The sequence below is a fragment of the Salmo trutta genome, chromosome 40 (assembly GCF_901001165.1).
Source record: "Salmo trutta chromosome 40, fSalTru1.1, whole genome shotgun sequence".
NCBI lineage: Eukaryota > Metazoa > Chordata > Actinopteri > Salmoniformes > Salmonidae > Salmo > Salmo trutta.
In genome coordinates, this window is record NC_042996.1 from 17,584,104 (window position 1) to 17,601,094 (window position 16,991).

At 43.8% G+C, this 16,991-nt stretch overlaps 1 non-coding gene across 1 annotated transcript; it reads left to right on the forward strand.

Moving 5' to 3' along the window:
• The first annotated feature begins 7,622 nt into the window (after nt 1–7,622).
• Nucleotides 7,623–7,677, forward strand: LOC115180650 (U7 small nuclear RNA). Its single transcript, XR_003873125.1, has one exon. It is a non-coding gene; the product is annotated as a U7 small nuclear RNA (small nuclear RNA).
• Nucleotides 7,678–16,991: the final 9,314 nt, after the last annotated feature.

A 16,991-nucleotide genomic window follows, 5' to 3' on the forward strand; every position in this document is an offset into this window, starting at 1 on the left:
TTTGTCCCCATGTGCAGTTGCAAACCGTAGTCTGGCTTTTTTATGGTGGTTTTGGAGCAGTGGCTTCTTCCTTGCTGAGCGGCCTTTCAGGTTATGTCGATATCGGACTCATTTTACTGTGGATATAGATACTTTTGTACCTGTTTCCTCCAGCATCTTCACAGGGTCCTTTGCTATTGTTCTGGGATTGATTTGCACTTTTCGCACCAAAGTACGTTCATCTCTAGGAGACAGAATGTGTCTCATTCCTGAGCGGAATGACGGCTGCGTGGTCCCATGGTGTTTATTCTTGCGTACTATTGTTTGTACAGATGAACGTGGTACCTTCAGGTGTTTGGAAATTGCTCCCAAGGATGAACCAGACTTGTGGAGGTCTACAATTTTTTTTCAGAGCATTTGCTCATTTCTTTTAATTTTCCCATGATGTCAAGCAAAGAGGCAATGAGTTTGAAGGTAGGCCTTGAAATACATCCACAGGTACACCTCCAATTGACTCAAATGATGTCAATTAGCCTATCAGAAGCTTCTAAAGCCATGACATCATTTTCTGGAATTTTCCAAGCTGTTTAAGGCACAGTCATCTTAGTGCATGTATATTTCTGACCCACTGGAATTGTGATACAGTGAATTATAAGTGAAATAATCTGTCTGTAAACAATTGTTGGAAAAATGACTTGTGTCATGTGTAACCGATGTGAAATGGCTAGTTAGTTAGCGGTGGTGCGCGCTAATAGCGTTTCAATCGGTGACGTCACTCTCTCTGAGACTTGAAGTAGGGTTTCCCCTTGCGTTGCAAGGGCCGTGGCTCTTGTGGCGCGATGGGTAACGATGTTTCGGTGGGTGTCAGTTGTTGATGTGTGCAAGGGTCCCTGGTTCGAGCCCGGGTTGGGGCGAAGAGAGGGACGGAACCTACACTGTTACATTGATGCTGTTGACCCGGATCATTGGTTGCTGCGGAAAAGGAGGAGGTCAAAGGGGGGGTGAGTGTAACCGATGTGAAATGGCTAGTTAGTTAGCGGTGGTGCGCGCTAATAGCGTTTCAATCGGTGACGTCACTCTCTCTGAGACTTGAAGTAGGGTTTCCCCTTGGCAAGGGTCCCTGGTTCGAGCCCGGGTTGGGGCGAAGAGAGGGACGGAACCTACACTGTTACACATGCACAAAGTAGATGTCCTAACCGACTTGCCAAAACTATAGTTTGTTAACAAGAAATATGTGGAGTGGTTGAAAAACGAGTTTTAATGACTCCAACCTAAGTGTTTGTAAACTTCTGACTTCAACTGTACATACATGCCAGTCTGTTCCAGTGACAAACACGTCACCAAACATACACCAGTCCACCCTAGTGACACACACACGTCAGGTCTCGCCCTGGACCCAGACACCCCTTTGCACGAAAGACAACCCTCTGTGTTCCACTGTTGTGATATGTTCGCAATAATAATATGACAAATGGCTTAATGTGTGTGTGTTTGACATTTTGCATGCTCCTCCGAGATCAGTGTCTTTTGACAATGACCAGGCCTGCGTGTGCATGTGTGTGAGCGTGACACTGCTCTGGGCCTAAGTCTAGCTAACCCCCAGCCAGCCCTGTGGTTAGATAAGGAATTGATGTACGTGGTCTGTGAGCTGCCTTATCCCAGGGGCCCAGCCTCTCTCTAGAGAGAGAAGAGAGCAGAGAGCAGTGTGTTATAAAACACATCATCTGGCCATGGTCCACAGGCTTCAGAGCACAATTCTTGTCCCTTCATACTGTACATACGATTCTGATTGGCCCATTTTCTGCCAGAATACTGTACATACAATTATGATTGGCCTAGATGCAATACCATTCCCTCAGCCCATTGGCTCTAACTTCAGTCCCAATTCACATTCAAAGAAACCTTCCATGGCGGGCACACCGGCAACCATATTTGGAACATCATTTGTAGTGTTAGCTCTGCCAATAGATGAGTATTGAATCACCTAGTAGAATAGCTGTCAATGACAGTAAAGTGTTATGAATAACATAGACATACATGCCAGTTGAAGCTAATTCTGTTTTGACATACAGCAGAGAGTTAGAGAGTAGGCCCGCAGTAGCGTGCCTTCGTCATGTATAAAACTACAAAGGAGTGATTCCTCACGAAACTAGAACAAAAAATAAATATAAAATTCACGACATTCAATCAATAAAAGGGTCCTTTGTAGGAAGGATTGTTGACATATATTTGACAATTGTACTGTATCTTTAAAGCATAATTGAAGTTGGTGACATTTTGGCCATACTCAGGCCTCCTTTAGTACTCCATAACGTTTCATCTGTAGGTGCTACAAAACAAAAATTGGTGTCATATGAAGCTTTACCGCTTGAAAATTGATTCAAAAGGGTCGCCTTCTGCTGTTGATTAGCAGGATGTGCAATGATACAAGTAAAAGGAGGGCTGTTATTCATTACATTCCCTACTGTGCCAATTCCTCTGTATAAAATGGCCCATAACTTTAAAACTGGCTGAGATTCCACTCTGTGGAGTATATTATTTTCAACAATATATTGAAACATTTGCAACACCAACATTTCTATATTTTCAATATTCATATTTATATTTTTCAATATACATAAATGAATGTAAGAAATTGTTATTGAAATCATAATACTACTCATATTACAGAGAAAATGGTAAAGCTTCACATGACACCAAATTTTGCTTTGTAGCATCTACAGATGAAACATTATGAAGTCTTAAAGGAGGCCTGGCTAAAGTCAAAATGTCACAAATATTCCAACTTTGATGAATTATTTGTCAATTATGCTTTACGATGCAAATGTTAAATATATGTCAACAATCCTCCCTCCAAAGCTCTTTTTTTGTTCTTGTTTCGTGAGGAATCACCCAAAGTGTGTAGTGTGTGTGTGATGTATGTATGTGTGTGTGTGTGTGATGTATGTGTGTGTGATGTACAGTAACAGTGCAGCTGAAAGGGGAGAGTGCAGTAACGTGCTTTTTTTGTGCAGTGCGTTTGTTTGGTGGTTCACATGTGTCGCATGACGTGTGTGGGTTTCTGTGCGAGCGCTCATGCATATGTGAGTAAACGTTTGCATGACACGAACGGTGTGTACATGAATCATTGTGTGCGTGTGTGGTGTGTGTGTTCTGTACAATACTCTTTCAAGAGGTGAAATACTTTCTAAGCATATGCTTTCATGTGAGAAAGATGAAACACCCTATGCAGAACACCATACAGAATATAATAGTGATTCTCCCCATTTGGTTTTCACTACCCAGTCAGCCGTTCATTGCATGCCTTCCACCCTGTATGTCTGACTTGAGAAAATGTAGCATGGAAATTCTTTCAGCTTTACTATCATCAGGCTGTGTAACATTGGCATAACCCTGTGAGTGTCGGTGCAGGGTTTGTCCACATCGTGCCCGCTGCCCAGACCATCAGACCGCTGCCACACAGGAAACAGCAGGACAGACATGTTTCCAATTACATGCTATAAACCGACCTGCGCTGCAGCCATCTATGGCAATGTGCTGCTGTTAAACGTCGAACAGCAGATTCTTTGAATTATTAATGGTGAGGAGGGAGCAGCGAGTGACGACAATCCATAGATGAAGCTGTAATTTAGGCACGACCTCGTAAGTGCTCCGCTCACTCACTCAGTAAAGAGGGGAATGCACACACACCGCTTTTTCCATTAGCTTTTGCAAAAGCTGGTAAGCTTGAAATATGGCTGCTGGTACTTGTATGTGTGTGTGTGTGATTTTAATCTATTTGGTGACCAACAGTTCAGCTCAGTAGGCTAATCTGAAACTCCTTTGTGTGTTTATGTGTGTGTTACATTGTTATGGGTTAGGTAGTTTGGAAAACACACTACCACTTCCACACTCCATTCCCCCAGGGGGCAGCAGCAACATTGTCCAGGTTCTGAGCCTGGTTGATAAGGAGACAGGTGCTGCTAATTTAAGGTGGTCGTCAGTCAGAATGCCAGCATGTAAGCCGTGAAGCTGTTGTTTGGTTTGGTAGCCATGAGGCCTTCATTTGGTTTTGAATCTTTAGTTTAGGTATGCCTGTTTGTAGTTTCCTTATTGTATATGTTTATGTTTAATCATCATCTGAACAAACAATAATTCGCTTGGAATGGCCAACCAAGAGGTCAAGAGAGACAGAGCTGGCCCTGGACCAACGTATGGTTACGGTCTCCCTGGGCACGTGCACATTCAACACATTCGCTGATTCTTCACATACAGTGCCTTCTAATTTTCTCTACTTTTGCATATGTTTTATTATGCAACACCCAATACCCCTGTGTGAAAACGTAATTGCCCTTTTACACTCAATAACTGGTTGTGCCACCTTTAGCAGCAATGACTGCAACCAAATGCTTCCTGTGGTTGTTGATCAGTCTCTCATGTCTCTGTGGAGAACATTTGGCCCACTCTTCCATGCAGAACAGCTTTAACTCAGCGACATGTGTGGGTTTTCAAGCATGAACTGCTCGTTTAAAGACCTGCCACACCATCTCTATTGGAATTAAGTCTGGACTTTGACTAGGCCATTCAAAACCTTCAAATTTGTTGCTTTTTAGACATTTTCATGTAGCCTTGACAGTGTGTTTTGTATCATTGTCTTGCTGCATGACCCAGCTACGCTTCAGCTCACAGACGGATGGCCTGACATTCTCCTGTAGAATTCTCTGATACAGAGCAGAATTCATGGTTCCTTCTATTAAGGCAAGTGGTCCAGGTCCTGAGGCAGTAAAACATTCCCAAACCATCACACTACCACCACCATGCTTGACTGTTGGTATGAGTTCTTACTGTGGAATGCAGTGTTTGGTTTTCGCAGACGTGTTGGGACCCATGTCGTCCAAAAATTGATATTTTTTTGCTCATCTGTCCATAGAACATTCTTCCAAGAGTCTTGATGATCATCCAGATGCTTCCAGGGGCTTTTTGGCAAACTTGAGTCAACTTTTTGGACAACATGGGTCCCAATTTGTCTGGCAAAAACCAAACACTGCATTCCACAGTAAGAACCTTATACCAACGGTCAAGCGTGGTGGTGGTAGTGTGATGGTTTGGGAATGTTTTACTACCTCAGGACCTGGACCACTTGCCTTAATAGAAGGAACCCTGAATTCTGCTCTGTATCAGAGAATCCTACAGGAGAATGTCAGGCCATCCGTCTGTGAGCTGAACCTGAAGCGTAGCTGGGTCATGCAGCAAGACGATGATCCAAAACACACAATCAAAATCAAGTCTTTAATCAGGTTACAGACCAGTTAACTAGGCCTAAGACCCCTAGACTTAGCGAATGCAACAATATTAGCAGGCTAGTTAATGATTTCGTAACAACATGGCCTGCAATCCTGGTTTTCCACACAGTTTGACCCTTTCAGTGTAGGTCAATGGGATTGGGAGATACCAGAGCCTGTGGTCTGTGACTTCTTCTTTCAGCCCCCCCCCTTATCTCTCTCTTCTTCCTCTCTCACATTCTCTCTTCCTCTCTCTAACTCTTTCTTCCTCTCTCTCTCTCTTTTCTTCCTCTCTCTCTCTTTCTCTCTCCACTTCCTGTCGGACTCTGTAAGGTCACTGTAAGCCCCCAGCCCCCATGGGGAGGTGTTGGGTCGATATGAAGCAGGCGAGCAAGGGAGGATAGAAGTAGGGATGGAGAGGAGAACGGAGAGAGAGAGCGAGGGAGGAAGAGAGAGAGAGAGAGGAACATGGTGAAACAGCTGAGTCCAGTGTTCTACTCTCTTTATTCCTGATGACTCCCAGATGTTTCATAAAACTCCGCTGACACTCTCTTGCTCTCTGGCCCTGGATGGGCTTGCAGTACCATTCTCGGGACATGTTCTCTTATTTCATCAGATGTTCCCTATCCATCCCTCTTTCCCCAGCCTCTCTTTCCCTCTTTCATCCTCTCGATAATATCCCTTGAATGACAGGCGTGCTTTTGTATTTTGAAATTCTTGTGGACTTTTATACATTTCTGAAAGCAGTCTTAGCTTGAACAGGAGAGATGGATGCCATGGACGGTGTGTTAATTATTTTCTCACAGCGTTGAGGCTGAGCCCAGTACCGGATCATGCTCTATTGGGAGTGTCTAGTGACTAGGCTGGTGTGAGTCTGTGTTGTGTGTCGTACAGTTCTCTACTCTGTGTGTATGATGGGGTTTAGTTAAGCATACTGTATTTTTCCCCTGGAGGAATAACAGGAGGAGAAGAAGAGATTATGGAACTTTTTTGACCCCATCACAGCTCTCTCTTCAGGGACCGATTCCATGTAAATGAAATCAACTTGTCTGCAGACTCCCGGGGTTTGAGTACAATTCCCAAAATGCGCGTACCCACACAGACACACATGCACACACAGACACACACAAAGACTTCACGTTCTGAGGTAGCTTGTTAATATTGAAGAACACAGTAAAAGTGCTCTGGCTTTGTTTTTTGTCAACCACCTTAAAAAAAAATGAAATGAAAAATTCTCTCCACTATTTCTAGTTGTAGTTGTTTTTTGGGAGCCGTATCAACTACGTATCGCCTGGTTAACATTTTCTCATAAACCCGCTCTGGTGAGGAATGTTTATTGCTCTGTTTCCACTGTCCAGGAGCCATTTCACAGAACAGAAAGAGTGTTTGTCAGTACTGAGGGAGGGAGTGGGACTATAATTGTTTTCATTTTGGTAGAGGTACGGCTCTAATGCTCAAGACAGTAAAAGCTCTTCTTTCCTCTCTTTTTAACAGTGGCTGCAGATTCTGGCTCACAGCAAAATCACAAATCTGCTTTTATGAGCCTGGGGGCCTCCCGGTTTCACAGCCCTGCTCTGGAAAGCAGAGTGCACTGCCAAATGATGTTGGAGGGATTGAGATGTTGGAGGGATCGAGGTGGTGTGCGTATGCATGTGCGTGTGTGTTCCTTAACCGGCCTCATTATTCAAACCCCATGATTAGACCTTAAGAGGATACATAAAACCAGTCAATGTGGGTCAGAACTCATCTACTGCTCTTTTCAATTAGACAGTTAAGTATACTGCCAGAGCCAGTTGGCCCAGACCTGAGGTCGTTGTCTTCTGAACGCTGTGTGTTTTTTTCACATTCTCCGCAGTCAGTAATATGCTCTGTCCTCTCATGTTACTGTTGTTGTTCTTCTTCACCATAACATGACAGTAATAGGGGAAAGCAAGATGGTGGCTACCATCCCACATGAATAAATACTACAGTTTACTATATAATACTACAGTACCTACTATAGAATTATATAGTAAACTGTAGTATACTTTAGAATACTATGCTACACACGGTAGTATCCCTCGATCATGTATTGTACTTTCTATAGAATGGAATGTTGTAGTATACTATAGTAAGTACTACAGTATTATTCAGAAGACAAAAAACACTGTTGTAAATACTACAGTAATGTCCACAAAACCAAACACTTCTTTAACTTTAGGAAATACTACAGCATTTCATTAGCATATACCCTTCCCATTCACCTCCCCCATATTGCAATTTGTGACACCAATAAGTGAGAAACCAATTATAGACTCTATATTGTGTTCCCTTCAGGTTATAGAAAAGAGCAAGTTCTGAGATATCCGTTCAGACCCCAGTCATACCTACCTACAGGTTATGGAAAATTTGCTCTTTTAGAATTTCTCCAGTAGATTTTCTGAAGGAGGAAGCCTCCACTTCTAGGTCAAAGATAATAAAACAAAAACACTACAGTAATGTCTGCAAAAATACTACAATATACTACAGTCTGCAAAAACACTACAGTAAATACTACAGTAAAGTCTGCAAAAACTCTACATTGACTACTATAGGTTTATACCATAGTATAATATGTTTTTTCATGTGGGATGCAGCTGCACTCATCAACCAAAAGACACACACTGACCATGTTGGACTAAGTGACTGACTGATTGACTTACTGACTGACTTACTGTCTGTTTGACTGACTGACTGACTGACTGATTGACAATACGCTCCAATTCTTTCTCAATGTCCCATCACAAAATGCAACTCTGACGTAACATAACATACAAAAACCACCTACTCAACATCCATCAGGATTATATTAGAAGCTCAATGATAACCCTATTACCCATGGATAGAGCTACTTACAGCCTCACATTTGGATATTCTCAATATAGTGCTCTGGCACTACCCTGTATGAATCCTGTCCACACACCCTTTCCCATTAGATGAGCTCTTACAGATCCAGAATAATCCCTATGACTCCTGGGGACTTAGTTTGGTGAAAAGTCCCAAGGCTTTTATCCAGGACATGGTGAACACTGCTGGGTCCATCCCATTATGAATCAAGGAAATTTGATCTGTTCCACCTGGTTCTGGCAGGGTCTGTGCCCCAAATGACACCATATTCCCCTATGGGCCCTGGTCAGAAGATGTGGGCTATATAGGGAATGGAGTGCCATTTTGGTGGCATCCAGAGACAGTGTTCTGGGTGGAGTGTGGCAGTAATGGCTGTGCCACAGATTAGCTCGATAAGGATGATGAGTAAATGGACCAGGCTTTTCCTGTCCTCCTGCCCGCTGTGCCGTATGTGTGTGTGCGAGTGTGTGTTTGTGCGTCAGAGTGGGGTGATATTTTGGGACAGGGTATGGTGTCTCTCTTCCAGCTGTGTCCTTGTAGTATTTATCGTACTCCAAAACGACCTCATCCACCTCCCCCTCGATTCCCATCTCCTTCTCTCCTTCACCATCCCTGACTTCTCCTCCTCTTCCTCCTTTTCTCCATCACACCTGCACCTCTCCATAGCCGCAGGAAGTAGGGGGGATGAGGGTGCACCCCCTAAAAAATGTGTGTATATATGTGTGTGTGTGTATGTATATATATATATATATATATATATATATATATATATATATATATGTAGTACCAGTCAAAAGTTTGAGGGTTTGTCTTTATTTTTACTATTTTCTACATTGTAGAATAATAGTGAAAACATCAAAACTATGAAATAACACATATGGAATCATGTATTAACCAAAAAACTGTTAAACAAATCAAAATATATTTTATATTTGAGATTCTTCAAAGTAGCCACCCTTTGCCTTGATGACAGCTTTGCACACTCTTGGTATTCTCTCACCCAGCTTCATGAGGCAGTCACCTGGAATGCAGGATATTTTTGCAAATTAATTAAAAATAAATAACAGAAATACCTTATTCACATAAGTATTCAGATACTGTGAGACCCAAAATTGAGCTCAGGCGCATCCTGTTTCCATTGATAATCCTAGAGATATTTTTACAACTTGATTGGAGTCCACCTGTTGTAAATTCAATTGACTGGACATGATTTTGAAAGGCACGCACCTCTCTATATAAGGTCCCGCAGTTGACAGTGCATGTCAGGGCAAAAACCAAGCCATGAGGTCGAAGGAATTGTTCTTAGAGCTCTGAGACAGGATTGTGTCGAAGCACAGATCTGGGGAAGGGTACCAAAGAATGCAGCATTGAAGCTCCCCAAGAACACAGTGGCCTACATCATTCTTAAATGGAAGAAGATTGGAACCACCAAGACTCATCCTAGAACTGGCTGCCCGGTCAAACGGAGCAATCGGGGGAGAAGGGCTTTGTTCAGGGAGGTGACCAAGAACCCGATGGTCACTCTGACAGAGCTCTAGAGTTCCTCTGTGGAGATGGGAGAACCTTCCAGAAGGACAAGCATCTCTGCAGCACTCAACCAATCAGGCCTTTATGGTAGAGTGGCCAGACGAACGTCACTCCTCAATAAAAGGCACATGACAGCCCACTTGGAGTTTACCAAAAGGCACCTAAACTCTCTCAGACCATGAGAAACAAAATGCTCTGGTCTGATGAAACCAAGATTGAACTCTTTGGCCTGAATGCCAAGCATCATGTCTGGAGGAAATCTGGCACCATCCCTACGGTGAAGCATAGTGGTGGCAGCATCATGCTGTGGGGTTGTTTTTCAGCGGCAGGGAATGGGAGACTAGTCAGGATCGAGGCAAAGATGAACGGAGAAAAGTACAGAGATCCTTGTGAAAATCTGCTCCAGAGCCTTTAGGACCTCAGACTTGGGGTGAAGGTTCACCTTCCAAAAGAACAACGACCCTAAGCACACAGCCATGACAACGCAGGAGTGGCTTTGGGACAAGTCTCTGAATGTCCTTGAGTGGCCCAGCCAGAGCCCGGACTTGAACCCGATCTCTGGAGAGATCTGAAAATAGCTGTGCAGCAATGCTTCCTATCCAACCTGGCAGAGCTTGAGAGGATCTGCAGAGAAGAATGGAATAAACTCCCCAAATACAGGTGTGCCAAGCTTGTAGTATCATAACCAGGAAGACTCGATGTTATAATCGCTGCCAAAGCTGCTTTCAAAGGTGTGTAGGTTGATGAGGGAAAAAAACGATTTAATCAATTTTAGAATAAGGCCGTAATGAAATGTAGAAAAAGTCAAGGGGTCTGAATACTTTCCGAAGGCACTAGATTTTTATAAATAACAAAACTTTACTTGTCCTGTGTTAGCAGACCGATAAGTCATCTGTAGCGTAGGCAGCAACAAAATAATTATGCCCCCCCCCTCTACCCACAGCGAACAAATCGCAGCACCTCTCTCTTCAGACCACCTAATATTTCTCCTTCCTCCACCGCTTCCTCTTCCTCCTCTTCATCTTCGTCCTCCTTTGCTCTCAGGAGTGAGATAAATGCTGCAGGTCCTCCATCAAAAATTTGTGTGGAGGGCTCTGCTCATGAGATGGGTGTTGAAATTGTTTACTTGTGTGACTGTGATCCCTCCAGTGAGAACGATTTCTGTTGACAGAGGAGAAGAGAGGCAGTCACACGCAAGCAGTGTTGCATTACAATGCAGTAGTCTAATTCTCATGCGACCGGTGTACACGTGACACAGAGACCGTGTAGTTATATTTAGAAGACATTATGAATAATATACAGATAGATATTTAACCCTAGGATGCATAGTAAACATGGCACCCAAAGAATGCATATTCCCGGGTCAAAATGACCCAATAATGTAATATCTGTGTTTTATTTATTTGGGTCTAAAATATTATCCATTTTGTGGAACATAATTATTTTCTGTGATGATTTGGATAATTATTTTATTGTTTGAAATGTTTTTAGTTGCTCCTCAACAGTTTGATACACATTTCAATGATAACATATTAATGGAAATTCATAACGGCTATTTAAAATATTAGCATATTTTTCTTACACTCAATCTCACAATTAAAGTTTCACATTCAACCTTCTAGTGTGAAAAACAAAATAAAACCACCTTAAGCATGTTTTATAATATTTCAAAACATTTATTTGAAAATCACCCAGGACAGATTTAGCCCAGAGAGCCCACATCAAAGACAGAGCACTACTAAGGACCCTTACAGCAGTGTATAGGACTCTGTATGCTGTGGGACCTACTGATAGGACTCTCCCTCCTGTGCTGAATGCTTTCAAAGAAGGCACCCGGGGAAATAGGGGAAGGGTGGAGGGGAGGGAAGGAGGGTCTCTATCTTGGCCAGGTCGCAGTTGTAAATGAGAACTTCTCAACTGGCCTACCTGGTTAAATAAAGGTGAAATAAAATTATAAATATAAAATAAAAGGGAGAGAAGTGTGTGGACCAGAGGAGGCTGGTTTGAGGAGCTATTGGAGGATGGGCTCATTGTAATGGCTGGAGTGGAATAAATGGAACAGTATCCAAAAACATCAAGCATATGGAAACCACATCTTTGACTCCGTTCCATCCATTCCATTCCAGTCATTACAATGAGCCCATCCTCCAATAGCTCCTTCCACCAACACAAAATGCGTGGCAGAGTGCGAGTATGCGTGTGTGTGTGTCCGTGCGCGTGTGTGTGTCCATGCATGCATTAGTGCGTTTGTGTCTGCATGGCTTTGTATGTATAAGGCTGGGTAAGGTCAGTCAGGGACAGGAGGAGAGAGGGGAGGTGAGAGAGCAGCTCTGTCAGCAAAGCTGTGATGTCTGGGGAACATGCTCCCTTTCAAAAATGATGAGTGTCAAAGACAGCCGTTTACTGTCCTCTGCTCTGCCTGCCTCTCTTCGCCTCTCTTCCCATCCACATACGGGAGCTACTGCCTGGGGGATACACTGACCTAATAAGAAGAGCCAGGAGGAATCTGCATTCCTTTTTGTGTGCGTGTGCGCATGTGTGTGTGTTGTGATGCATGCTCTCTGTGTGTTCTACAAATGCAAGAACAACCTTGCTTTAAACATGAATGGTGAATCGCAGTCAACTAATAGATTTAATGAAATCGAAATAACATTTTATTTGTCACATACGTCAAATATAACCGGTGTAGACCTACTTACAAGCCCTTAACCAACAACACAGTTTTAAGAAAAAAATACCTAAAAAATAAATAGAAGTAACAAGTAGCTAAAGAGCAGCAGTAAAATAACAATACATAGGATACATACAGGGGTACTGGTACAGAGTCAATGTGCGGGGGCACCGGTTAGTCGAGGTAATTGAGGTAATATACATGTAAGTAGAGTTATTAAAGTGACTATGCATAGATAAATAGATAATAAACAGAGAGTAGCAGCAGCGTAAAAGAGGGGGGGACAATGCAAATAGTCTGGGTAGCCATTTGATTAGATGTTCAGGAGTCTTATGGCTTGGAGGTAGAAGCTGTTTAGAAGCTTGGACTTAGACTTGGTGCTCTGGTACCGCTTGCCGTGCGGTAGCAGAGAGAACAGTCAATGACTAGGGTGGCTGGATTCTTAGACAATGTTTAGGACCTTCCACTGACACCACCTGGTATAGAGGTCCTGGATAGCAGGAAGCTTGGCCCCAGTGATGTAATGGGCCGTACGCAATACCCTATGTAGTGCCTTGCGGTCAGAAGCCGAGCAGTTGCCATACCAGGCAGTGATGCAACCAGTCAGGATGCTCTCGATGGTGCAGCTGTAGAACCTTTTGAGGGTCTGAGGACACATGACAAATCTTTTCAGTCTCCAGAGGGGGAATAGGTTTTGTCGTGCCCTCTTCACGACTGTCTTGGTGTGCTTGGACCATGTTAGTTTGTTGGTGATGTGGACACCAAGGAACTTGAAGCTCTCAACCTGCTCCACTACAGCCCCATCGATGAGAATGGGTCGTGCTCGGTCCTCCTTTTCCTGTAGTCCACGATCATCTCCTTTGTCTTAAATCACGTTGAGGGAGAGATTGTTGTCCTGGCACAACACAGCCAGGTCTCTGACCTCCTCCCTATAGGTTGTCTCGTCGTTGTCGGTGATCAGGCCTGTTGTGTCATCGGCAAACTTAATGATGGTGTTGGAGTCGTGCCTGGCCATGCAGTCATGGGTAAACAGAGAGTACAGGAGGGGGCTGAGCACGCACCCCTAACGGGCCCCTGTGTTGAGGATCAGCGTGGTGGATGTGTTGTTACCTACCCTTACCACCTGGGGGCAGCCCGTCAGGAAGTCCAGGATCCAGTTGCAGAGGGAGGTGTTTAGTCCCAGGATCCTTAGATTAGTGATGAGCTTTGAGGGCACTATGGTGTTGAACTCTGAGCTGTAGTCAATGAATAGCCTTCTCATATAGGTGTTCCTTTTGTCCAGGTGGGAAAGGGCAGTGTGGAGTGCAATAGAGATTGACTCATCTGTGGATCTGTTGGGCGGTATGCACATTTGGGTGGGTCTAGGGTTTCTGGGATAATGGTGTTGATGTGAGCCATGACCAGCCTTTCAAAGTGCTTCATGGCTACAGATGTGAGTGCTACGGGTCGGTAGTCATTTAGGCAGGTTACATAGTGTTCTTGGGCACAGGGAGTATGGTGGTCTGTTTGAAACATGTTGATATTACAGACTCAGACAGGGAGAGGTTGAAAATGTCAGTGAAGATACCTGCCAGTTGGTCAGTGCATGCTCGGAGTACACATCCTGGTAATCCGTCTGGTCCTGCGGCCTTGTGAATGTTGACCTGTTTAAAGGTCTTACTCACATCGGCTGCTGAGAGCGTGATCACACAATCTTCTGGAACAGTTGATGCTCTCATGCATGCTTCAGTGTTATTTGCCTCGAAGCGAGGACAGAAGTAATTTAGCTTGTCTGGTAGGCTCGTGTCACTGGGCAGCTCGCGGCTGTGCTTCCCTTTGTAGTCTGTAATAGTTTGCAAGCCCTGCCACATCCGACGAGCTTCAGAGCCGGTGTAGTATGATTCAATCTTAGTTATGATTTGACGCTTTGCCTTTTTGATGGTTCGTTGGAGGGCATAGCGGGATTTCTTATAAGCTTCTGGGTTAGAGTCCCGCTCATTCAAAGCAGCAGCTCTACCCTTTAGCTCAGTGCAGATGTTGACTGTAATCCATGGCTTCTGGTTGGGGTATCTACATATGGTCACTGTTGGGATGACATCATCGATGCACTTATTGATGAAGCCAGTGACTGATGTGGTGTTCTCCTCAATGCCATCGGAAGAATCCCGGAATATATTCCAGTCTGTGCTAGCAAAACAGTTCTGTAGCTTAGCATCTGCTTCATCTGACCACTTTCTTTTTGACTGAGTCACTGGTGCTTCCTGCTTTAGTTTTTGTTTGTTAGCAGGAATCAGGAGGATAGAATTATGGTCAGATTTGCTGAATGGATGGCGAGGGAGAGTGTCTCTCTGTGTGGAGTAAAGGTGGTCTAGAGTTTTTTTTCCTCCTCTGGTTGCACCTTTAACATGCTGGTAGAAATGAGGTAAAACAGATTTAAGTTTCCCTGCTTAAAGTCCCTGGCCACTAGGAGTGCCGCCTCTGGATGAGCATTTTCCTGTTTACTTATGGCCATACACAGTTCATTGAGTGCAGTCTTAGTGCCAGCAACAGTTTGTGGTGGTTCAGTATGTAGGCAGCTACGAAAAATACAGATGAAAACTCTGTTGGTAAATAGTGTGGTCTACAGCTTGTCATGAGATTACCTCAGATGAGCAAAATCTGGAGACTTCCTTAGATTTCGTGCACCAGCTGTTTACAAATATACATAGACCGCAACCACTTGTCTTACCAGAGGCCGCTGTTCTATCTTGCCGAAGAAGCTTAAAACTCGTCAGCTGTATGTTATTCATGTCGGCGTTCAGCCACGACTCAGTGAAACAGAAGATATTACAGCTTTGACTGTCCCGTTGGTAGGATATACATGATCGTAGTTTGTCTTTTTTATTATAGACTGATTGTACGTTTGCTAATAGGACCAATGGTAATGGTAGATTACCCTCTCGTTTACGGATCCTCACACGACACCTGGATCTTCGTCCACGATACCTCCGTCTCTTTCTCCTGCGAGTTACAGGGATGAGGGCCTTGTCGGGCTTATGAAGTAAATCCTTCCTGTCCTACTCGTTGAAGATATCAATCAGTTGTTAAGCCATTTGTCATAATTGGAACATACTGAGTGATTTACAGGGTTTTAACTAAGTCCAAATCTATAGCTAATGAATTAACTTGTAATATTGTTGCTCACTCTCCCTCCACTGTCACTGTTTGGCCCAAAGCTTTCCGATTCTATTCTAGTGAAGCTGGGAGTACCGGTGCTGGATGCCTTTGTGTCGTTAGCAGCTTTGATTAGTGCCATGGTTCATTGGCCTGCAGTGTTTTATATGGTTCTCAGAGTGATCACTGTACACAGAGAGGTGATAGATGGCAGGTGCAGAGAGAGAGGTCCTCTGTGGGAACCAAATTAACACTGTTTTGAGACTGAGAGCTTTATGACTGTGTTGCTGTATGACTGGCGGTGATGAGCTGGGTTTGATGTTTATCAATCCTGGCACAGTTATATTGACTCGTTTGCTTTTTCTCACTCTCTCTCTTGCTCACTCTCTTCCTCACTCTCTCTTGTTGTCTCCCTCTTTCTCCCTCTCTCTCGCGCTCTCTTCCTCACGCTCGTGCTCACTCTCGCGCATGCTCTCTCGCTTGCTCTCTCTCACTCTCTCTTGCTTTTATTCTCTCTCTCTCCCTTCCTCATTCTTTTGTTGTCTCCCTCTTTCTCTCTCCCTCTCTCTCTCCTTCTTGTCTCTCTCTCTCCTTCTCTTGTCTCTCTCTCTCTCTCTCTAGTCTCTTATCTCTCTCCCTCTCCCTCTCTCTCTCTCTCGCGCTTTCTCTCTCTCACACTCTTCCTCACTCTCTCTTGTCTCCCTCTTTCTTCCTCTCTCTCCCTCTCTCTCTTTCTCCTTCTTTTGTCTCTCTCTTTCTTGTCTCTCCCTCTCCCCCTCTCTCTCACTCTCTGCTCAGTAAAGGTGTTGTATAGGCCTCCAGGTACAGTCCCTTCCTGCAGGTAGAAACTCCTCTCTGAGCTGATTCATACAAGGACTCTGAGTTTTGCCAGTTCATTAACCTAATCAAACTCTTTGCCTCAGAGCCAATCCCAGCCCTGTAGAGTGTTGTGTATGTCTAGAGGTTAATGAGTACCCTGCGTGGACAGGCTGTCTGCTAGGTATGAAGTCTTTACGGCTTCATAAGAGCCTGTAAACGTCCTGGGGGCTGTTATAAACTTTATCAACTCATTACTACTGCTATCCAGGCCATAGACTGGACTTTCTCACAGTGCTGGACTATACAGTGCATTACTTTTGGCCAGAGTAGGAGTATCAACCCCTACAAACGTGTACATTTAATTATAATTAATCATATCCAAATAATAATTCACATTTCCTGTTGCTGCAGGACTATTTTCCTGCTTTAGAAAAATATCTCAAATTAAGATCTTATAGGATGCCATTATAGGATGCCATTTCAAACACCCCATTTGAAGATTACTGAGGTAGTAAATGAGGCTATTGCTTTTGGGAAATGCAGGGAAAAAGGTGATTTAGAGTGTGTTGTATATGTGTCACCAAACAGCCTGGTTTCATATACTTGCCATAACATAGTAAACGTAAATCTGGGACACTAATGAATTTGATACATTATGTTTGGTAGGGTTGCATAAGGCAGATGGTTACTTAAAGCAAAAACAAAAGTGTGTAGTTGGTCAGGGTGGATGGGTGTGT